Below are 9,008 nucleotides of genomic sequence, written 5' to 3' on the forward strand. Positions count from 1 at the left end.
GATGGTTTACTTTTATAAATTGTTATTTAGATGGAGAGTTTTCTCATTGGCACTCATACCACATCTTCCTACTTATACATAGTTTACTGTCAAGGATAATACATAATTTTATCATTTAAAAAAAGATACATGGTTTTAGAACTAGTATCAAATCTAATATAAAAACTTTCACTACTTCTGTTTATAAATATCATAAACAATGTGATATTTCGCTCCAATTTTAGCATATAATGTCTGTAATACCAGCTGCTGAACAGTTATGATTGCGTTCAGTGACTTATACGGACTCATTTTTATTTATTCCGAAGTTTATATACAGTAACCGTTTAGCATTACCTATCCGTTTCACTATTTATTACAGAGGTGCTGAATAACCATGAATCCACCTTTTATAATTACTTGAAAATAATAATAATACAAGCTACATACATTTTCGTGACACATTTTTCTTATTAATTGTGATTTAAATGTTAAAACAATGTGTTACTTTACGAACGTGATGTAAACACATTCTTGGTATGCCTTCTTCTAATGCATGATGATCATTGACATCTCTCGTCCTCTAGTTCATACTACTAAATATACCATACAATGAATAACAACTGTCATATTACCTTTTGTATTCTTAACAAACGCCAACAGTAAGACTTATAACTTGTTCAACAATTAACATAACAAAAATAATATACAGGAATATCCTTTCCATACTTTTGATGAGAAAATGTATATTACTGATTACAAAGTTCAGGAAATAAAAAATATATTACAAAATTTATGGGTTTCATTTGATGTAAATACGGAAACATTCATAGTTATTAATAACAAATATGATTGTGCTTCGTCTATTTGTTACAAGTATTTCCTCTCCGTTTGAATTAGTTGGACACTACGGGTTTTTAGTATCATCAATTGAAATTAGATCAAAACATCATTTTTGGATATATTTTGAAAGAAAATACGTTTCATTTGATGAAAAAGATATAGTCGTTAGCCTTTTTTTCTTTCTGTATAACACTTCAAGTGCCAGGGAAATACTAAATAAATTCGTATTTATGTTTGGAACATTCAGCTTAGAATTTGTAAATAATGACTAGTAATGGATTCAATCTGACAGTCTAAAATAACTATATAATAAAACAAAACTAGATCAATTACAACAGTTTGCAAAAAAAGTGATTTAACATCTCGAGTCCACAACCCTCATATCAGCGATTTCGGGAACTCATCCGAAATATCCTTCTGTATATAACGTTACGAATTGTCTAGTTGCAATTAGTTTCATGCACATTTAGGAAGAGCTTAGATTGATACATGTGTAAAATATTTCACCATTCAGTGTCTCTGAACCCATATAAAGGCATGTATTTACCCCTACCTTTTATTTTGAACAATTTGATCGTGAAACAAACTCATACTTGGAGTTCTGCTCAAAAGAGGACGTTTACCGTCTTTCGTTCTGTTTAAATTCTACTTGGTTCATAATCTCTCATAGCATATTCAGAAATGGCATCATGGTCAAATAGCCAAATGAGTTCCATTTGATAAGTATGGAAGATGTTAATCATACACAGTACATAAATGTTTGGTTTTACTTCCATACGGTACATGACTTTTAAATTGAATTGACAATGGCACTGGTGAATGTGTCAAGAGACAACAACAACTCGACCACAGAACAGACACCAGCACAATGTCACCAATTTGTCGACAACACAGCAAGAAAATTCGTCACCCATAGGGGGTTCAGTTTGCTCCGAAACAAAACAGAAATGTACACTAGTTCAAGTCACACTAAGCTCCTAAACATATAAATGAACCGAAATAAATAACATATAACATGTACAAAACTGACAATGGCCAGAAGTTCCCGGCTAGGTATTGGCGCAACAATGCAGCGGGGTTAAACAAACTTCGTGGGATCTCAAACCCTATACCCCTATCCAAAGTATAACATCATGTGAACCAAAACTGGACTCTAGGTTGCGGTCTTGTAATTGACTGCTACATAGGCTTAAATGCAAAACAGCTGATCTTTGAAAACAAATATGCTACATAGAATAAAAAATTCATGTTTATACCATGTTATACTAAATTGTGAAATTGTGATTTGATAAAAAAAAAAAGTTGGTCATGCAACGAAGAATAGAAAATTACGTAACCCTCAAGTAAAAACATTTTTGTTTCTATTTTATGTTTGCGGTTTTAACTAGGCCAAACCATTTCCAATTAACATGATATCCTTCCACTTTCCTGGATTGATATTCCCCAAAAGATGCAAGATTTTTTTAATCTATATATATATGTTTCGATTCAGCATAAACCAATAATCCATCAGAGAAAATTGAGTCCAGAAAAAAACCCCGAAAAAATGGACTATTTTGTTTCCCTCCATGTTTTAATTTGTAATACAAGACTGGTATCTCTAAGGCTACTTTTCTAATTATTAGCAGGAGCGTACCTGTGCTACTGTAATGTTCCATGCCAGTGTGTGTAAGCACAGTATAATGTCGAGAACTGAGTATGTTGTTTAGTACTTGGGAAATAATTTATTACAGTGAAGGCCGTTGTGTGATTGTCAGAAATTATGTATTCAGGGAAAATTTAGAAAAAAAGTCTGTTATGCCAAAATGAAAATTACTCGAGAGCCAAATGACATACAAGTTTAACACTGTACGTCACTGTATATATACATGTACGGCCTTCACCAATACGCAATACCCCTATTACATAGTAAGTCTGTCGCCGTACTATTCTAAACATAACGTAGTATGGTAAAGCATTTTGTCTTTTTATTTTGATTAATATCGCTGTATGGTACAAGTTGTTAACATAGTTGACATAGTTTACTAATGTATGTCGTCTTATCATATTGATATATTATATAACTGTGAAAGCAAATTTTCTTATTTTGTTTAGTTATTTTTTCAGAGAAAATTGCGTTTTATAACAAATGTCTGTTTCAGACAATGACAAACGCCACACAACGTTAACAAAATTTTGGCAAGAAAGAAATGCACTCTTAGTGTGCATTTATTTCTAATCAAAATTTTGTAAACGTTGGGTGGCGTTTTTATGTTGTTTTCTGAACCCTACAAAATACGAAACAAATACATCGTTTCATCAGTGTTTACTAACCTTGTTTTTGTTTCAATAATGCATGCACATGTTGTTGGTAAACAGACTTTTTTACCAACGTTAAAACAAATACATCTTTTAATCGGGGTGAAATAAGAAACAAATGTAGCGTTTGATCTTAAAAACGATGAACGACAAAGAGGGTGATAAGAGGGTGTGTGTGTGGGGGTGGGGTATGTACTGAACACGGAAACACGTGCAATAAAAATCGCAAAACGTAGCACGAAAAATTTAAGTCAAGAAAAACGAAGCACGAAAAATAAAATCGGAAATATTAAGGAAAAAAGTACCAGAAGTTATTACTCAGCCGTTCTTGGAGATCATGTAGCCATTATTAATGGACATGATGACCTTGCGGTCACCTTTTTAGCGTCGGCTACTTGCATCTAATTTGGAAAAAAAAATATTATTCATAGTAATTTGATGGACTTTATTACATAGCATACGTATACGATAGAAAGTAGAATGATAACAATATACATCAATTTCTATTAGATTACAGAAGTTTCAGAAGGTGTAATAACACACCGACTTTGAATTAGTTCCAATTTACTTTTTAATCAAATGCAGAAAAAATGCAAGCACGATACATTAAGAGCACTGACACGTAACACGGAAAATAAATAAAGGGAAACACGAAACACATCGAATCAAACACGAGAAAACGAGAAATAAAACACCAAAACACGTGATATACAGGCCGAAAACGTTGCACGAAAATAACCCTTTACCACCCTCGACAAACTGTAGACGCATTTTTCTTTTTATGTTTGCTATACCTTTGGGAAACATGTATTTCTGAGTGATTAGGCTTTACATTCATTGTTGCTGGGTCATCTAAAGGAACATTGCAAAGGCGCTGATTGTAACATTAGGTTCTGTCAGCCTTTCACATTCCTGTCTTCTCGAAACAGTCGCTGTATTTGTAAAGAAAATATCACTGCAGTGAGGAGGGACAAGTCGTTTATTGAAATGGTATCAGTAGAAAGGATAGGTCATGTCGTAATTATTATACGAGAGGAATTGATTTCATAAATAAACCAAGACACCGATGTTTTTGTGTACCATCCGTGGAAGATTGTTCCTGTCATCTTAAGATATGTGTATCTGAATACATATTATCACAAGGTAGGCCAACATACACTTACAGAGAACTTTTTTTGCAAATGACACGTGAATGGTGACTACTAGTATAACATAATATTTACGTAAAGTAATGTTCTTTCCTCAATAAATGAGGAGGACACAATGTTTGATTTCCATTCGAATATTGTTGACCGTTTTGTACTTGACATTTATATAGTAACATTCTAATAAAATTGATAGTAGTAAATTTGGTCATTTACAGCAAAAAGAAAACCAAAATTACCCTAAAACATACTGACAGGACTAAAAGAACGAGCTGGTTCTACGAGTATTAACTCCTATCCAATGTTGATAAGCTAGTGATTACTGTAGATACAAAAAATGATATATGAAATTTACAGCGTCCTTAGCACAAATCATTGATCTGCAAGTTCAATTGTCATCTCAAGTAATTTTAATAAAACCTGAACTTTGAAACGTTAAAATGCATTATATGAAAATGATTTTTTTTATAATTTCTTCCAGATTATGAGCCTCTTAAAGAAAACGAAGTGAACAAAAGCTATACATGTGAATCGATATAACTGTCATGGAAGTGTTTCTTGAAGTATCCTACTCGGAAGTCGACACATAGAGAGTACCCTCTTTGACTTCTGTCTTCTACTTTCTAAATCGAAACAAGATCCGACAACTTTCTATCTTTACAATTTACGTTGCAAATGAGATTTCCATGTGCGTGGACAGGGCAAAAAGAAAAAAACTGAACTCGAAGAAAAATTCAAAATAGCTCAACTAAAAGCTAAAACACACCAGACGATATCAATCGTCTATTGTTACATGTGTTATGGTCAGTTGTGAAATATGAAACTAAATTTGGTATTTTTGGCTCGCGCACGCACTTAAAATTTAGAATATTGAAACATAGGATCAGCCATGGTAGATAAACTATTGATTTAAAAAATATATATCAAAATAAATGTTGGTATATATTTAGAATTGTAAATGTATCTGAAATACAATTCAAAATTCATCTGAAGCACACCAAGGCTTTAATAGGTAAACATTCGAATCTAGGGGCAGATGTCTGAAACCCCAGTCGACCCCAATGGCAGAGAACCTCTCGGTGGGGCGAAACCTCTAGAAGTTCAGGCGTTATCGTGAGTGCAAAAGATACAATGTCTGTCATTCAAACTCTCCAATACCAACATTCTTGGTAGATTGAGAACATATTTTCCTACATTAAAGATGATATAAGCTTATATAAAAGTAACTGGTTTGGGCATTTTTCTTTAAAGCAAGGGACCATTATATTTCATATCAACACAATGAAGCCAACATGAACAAAAACGTGCTTGCAAATTCACCATGTTCACCACTTGAAATTTGTTTAATAGTAAGTTAATTGTATGTAGCAACCTCATTTAATGAAATCATAATGAAAAATGCAAATTCTGAAATATTTTAACAACTGGGAGATATAAATTCCATATTGTCAGGTTTTACTGACATGTTGCTATGCAGAAATATCAAGTTCACAACTGGGAAGCTTATATCATCTTTAATGTAGGAAAATATGTTCTCAATCTACCAAGAATGACCATAACACATGTAACAATAGACGATTGCTATCGTCTGGTGTGTTTTAGCTTTTAGTTGAGCTATTTTGAATTTTTCTTCGAGTTCAACTTTTTTCTTTTTGCCCTGTCCACGCACGTAAATCTATGTTATACTAGTAGTCACCATTCATGTGTCATTTGCAAAAAAACGTTCTCTGTAAGTGTATGTACCGATTATCAGATAGAATACTAGTATGATGAACGTATACGTATGTACGAGAAACTTGAGTCTTCAATAGATTTAATTAACTCTGTTAAAGATACAAGCAGTGCAATAAAAGAAAATATGTTCATACAAAATCTAATTGGTATAGCACAACTTGGTATATTCATTCAAAAGCATTCAAAATACACAACATGCTTTTCAAGGAGGAAATCTATATAATTTGACATTGTCTTCTAGTCCTTAATTTTGGATATTATTGTAGCATATTGAACACATTTAATACTTAAGAGCTACTTTTTAACTTGTATGTGCTATGTATTCCCTGGCTTTCATTGACATGGAGATTTTTTACCGCATTTATTTTGTTCAAAATCTACTTGTTACTTATTTAGAAAATTTACACAAATTATTTTTATTTGAAAATATATACATGTATCTCAAATGTTTGTTAGTGCTGGTTTTTTTTCAATAGAGGATTTTCTGCTTATGTTTTGATGACCGTTTGTAATTTTTTTGCCATACATTTAGCAAAATATGTTCTCATAGCCATATAGCATGCACCATTAGTTTAATCCAGTTAACACAAACATATGATATAATTTTCGGAGAAATTAATCTTAAATTAAAACTGCCATACTTACACTTTTCATTGTCAATAGAAAGGACAAGGTATGATAAGAGGCGTTTTTGGCCCCCTTCCCAATTAAGTTTATATATGCATTATTGATAGCCTTAGTGTAGAAACTATTCAAAACTATGATTTTTTTATGATCCGGTGAAAGGAAGGTTGCCTAGCAACGGTTTAAATAAATAGCCAAATTATCACATATGCAGTGCTTTCTCATTACACATTAGCATAATTCAAAATAATATTGTTTGTTTAACACTTACTTAAGTTTGTAAATGAAAAGTCACTTCAATTTCAGTTTAAAAAAATTCTTAGCAACAACCTAGCAACAAAAAGTTTGCCTAGCAACGGTTCAAAAGTTGTAATTTCGGCCATATGAGGTATAAATATAGCAATATTTAAAGATTAAGCTACTGTAAATGATTTTTCTTTCATATATATGATGTCTGAGTCATCATTACTTTTTTCAAGAAAATGAAATTGACCATAGCAACCTAAAAGTTGCTTAGCAACAACCGAAAAAGATAGAAATTAAATTGAACTACAAAAAAACCTTTTGATTTTTAATTGTACAAATTAGAGTAAAATCAGGTTAGATTGGTTAATACATGCAAGAATAATTAGCAGTAAGAAATGAAAGCAAGTCAATTGTATATCATGCTGATAAAACGATTAGCAACCAAAAAAGTGCTTAGCAACGGTTAAATAATGTTTTGTTTTTTTTTGTAAACAGAAGTAGGTTTTTGGCATTATTATTACGTCTTGATGATGTAAATATTAAATCATATGCTGTTACCAAAACAGGGTTGAGATCTAAAAAAAAAAAAATGTTTAACCCCGCCGTATTTTTGCGCATGTCCCAAGTCAGGAGCCTCTGACCTTTGTAAGTGTTGTATGATTTTTAATTTTATTTTCTTGTGTATAATTCGGAGTTTAGTATGACGCCAATTATTACTGAACTAGTAAACATTTTTGTTTGGGGGCCAGCTGAAAGATGCCTCAGGGTGCGGAAGTTTCTCGCAGCATTGAAGACCCATAATTGGTGGCCTTCTGTTGTTGTCTGCTCTATGGTCGGGTTGTTGTCTCTTTGACACATTCCCCATTTCATTCTCAATTTTAGTATTAAATGAAAGATAGCTATCATGGAAATGGTCGGTTTATTTAAAAAAAAAAAGAGGATAAATACAAATCATAGTGTCACATAATAATTAGTAAGTATAAACAATAACAAGTTAATAGGTAAAATAAACAAGAATATGTCCCCAGTATAGTATACCGTGAAAATGGGGCAACATCTCTAATTTGGCATTAAAATTAGAAATATCATATCATAGAGAATAACATTAACGGTACCAATTTTCCTGCACCAGATGCGCATTTCGACAATACATGTCTCTTCACTGATGCTCGTGGCCTAAATATTTGAAAAACGGAAGCTTATATAAAAGATGAAGAACATGTGTACTAAATTTCAAGTTGATTGGACTTCAACTTCATCAAAAACTACCTCGACCAAAAACTTTAACATGAAGCGGGACAGATGGACGAACGGACGAACGAACAGACGGACGCACAGACCAGAAAACATAATGCCCATAACTGGGGCATCATTTAAAAGAAACTTTAATTGGATAAAGGCAGATGTGGTGTGAGTGCCAATGAGACAACTCTCCATCCAAATAACAATTTAAAAAAGTAAACCATTATAGGTTAAAGTACGGCCTTCAACACGGAGCCTTGGCTCACACCGAACAACAAGCTATAAAGGGCCCCAAAATTACTAGTATAAAACCATTCAAACGGGAAAACCAACGGTCTAATCTATATAAACAAAACGAGAAACGAGAAACACGTATATATATTACATAAACAAACGACAACTACTGTACATCAGATTCCTGACTTAGGACAGGTGCAAACATTTGCAGCGGGATTAAACGTTTTAATGGATCCAAACCTTCTCCCTTTTTCTGAAACAATAGCATAACATCACAACACAAGTTATATAATAAGTGGCACACTTATAATTCATAAATAATAGTTGAAGTTATGAATATAGCATTTCACATTTACATGATGATTTCCGGTTCATTAAAAGAACGCAAATGGATTAAAACTACTATTGAAGATTCAGTATCAGATTTATACAGTATGTATAGTAAATATGCATAGCCTGTACAATGTCATTGTTTGTCACTTAAAGAATCGTACACTGTGAACTTTTTAACACTTAACACAATATTTTAAAGACTGAAATGCTGAAAACAAAGTTCAATGTTTTCGACGAGGTCAGGGCTTAAGACGTTAAAAATTCATTAAGATATGTAGATGATAGGGGCATGAACATCTTCAAGCTTCTCTAAAAACATATTATTTC

Source organism: Mytilus edulis, chromosome 8 (genome assembly GCF_963676685.1).
Source record: "Mytilus edulis chromosome 8, xbMytEdul2.2, whole genome shotgun sequence".
In the NCBI taxonomy this organism is placed as follows: Eukaryota; Metazoa; Mollusca; class Bivalvia; order Mytilida; family Mytilidae; genus Mytilus; species Mytilus edulis.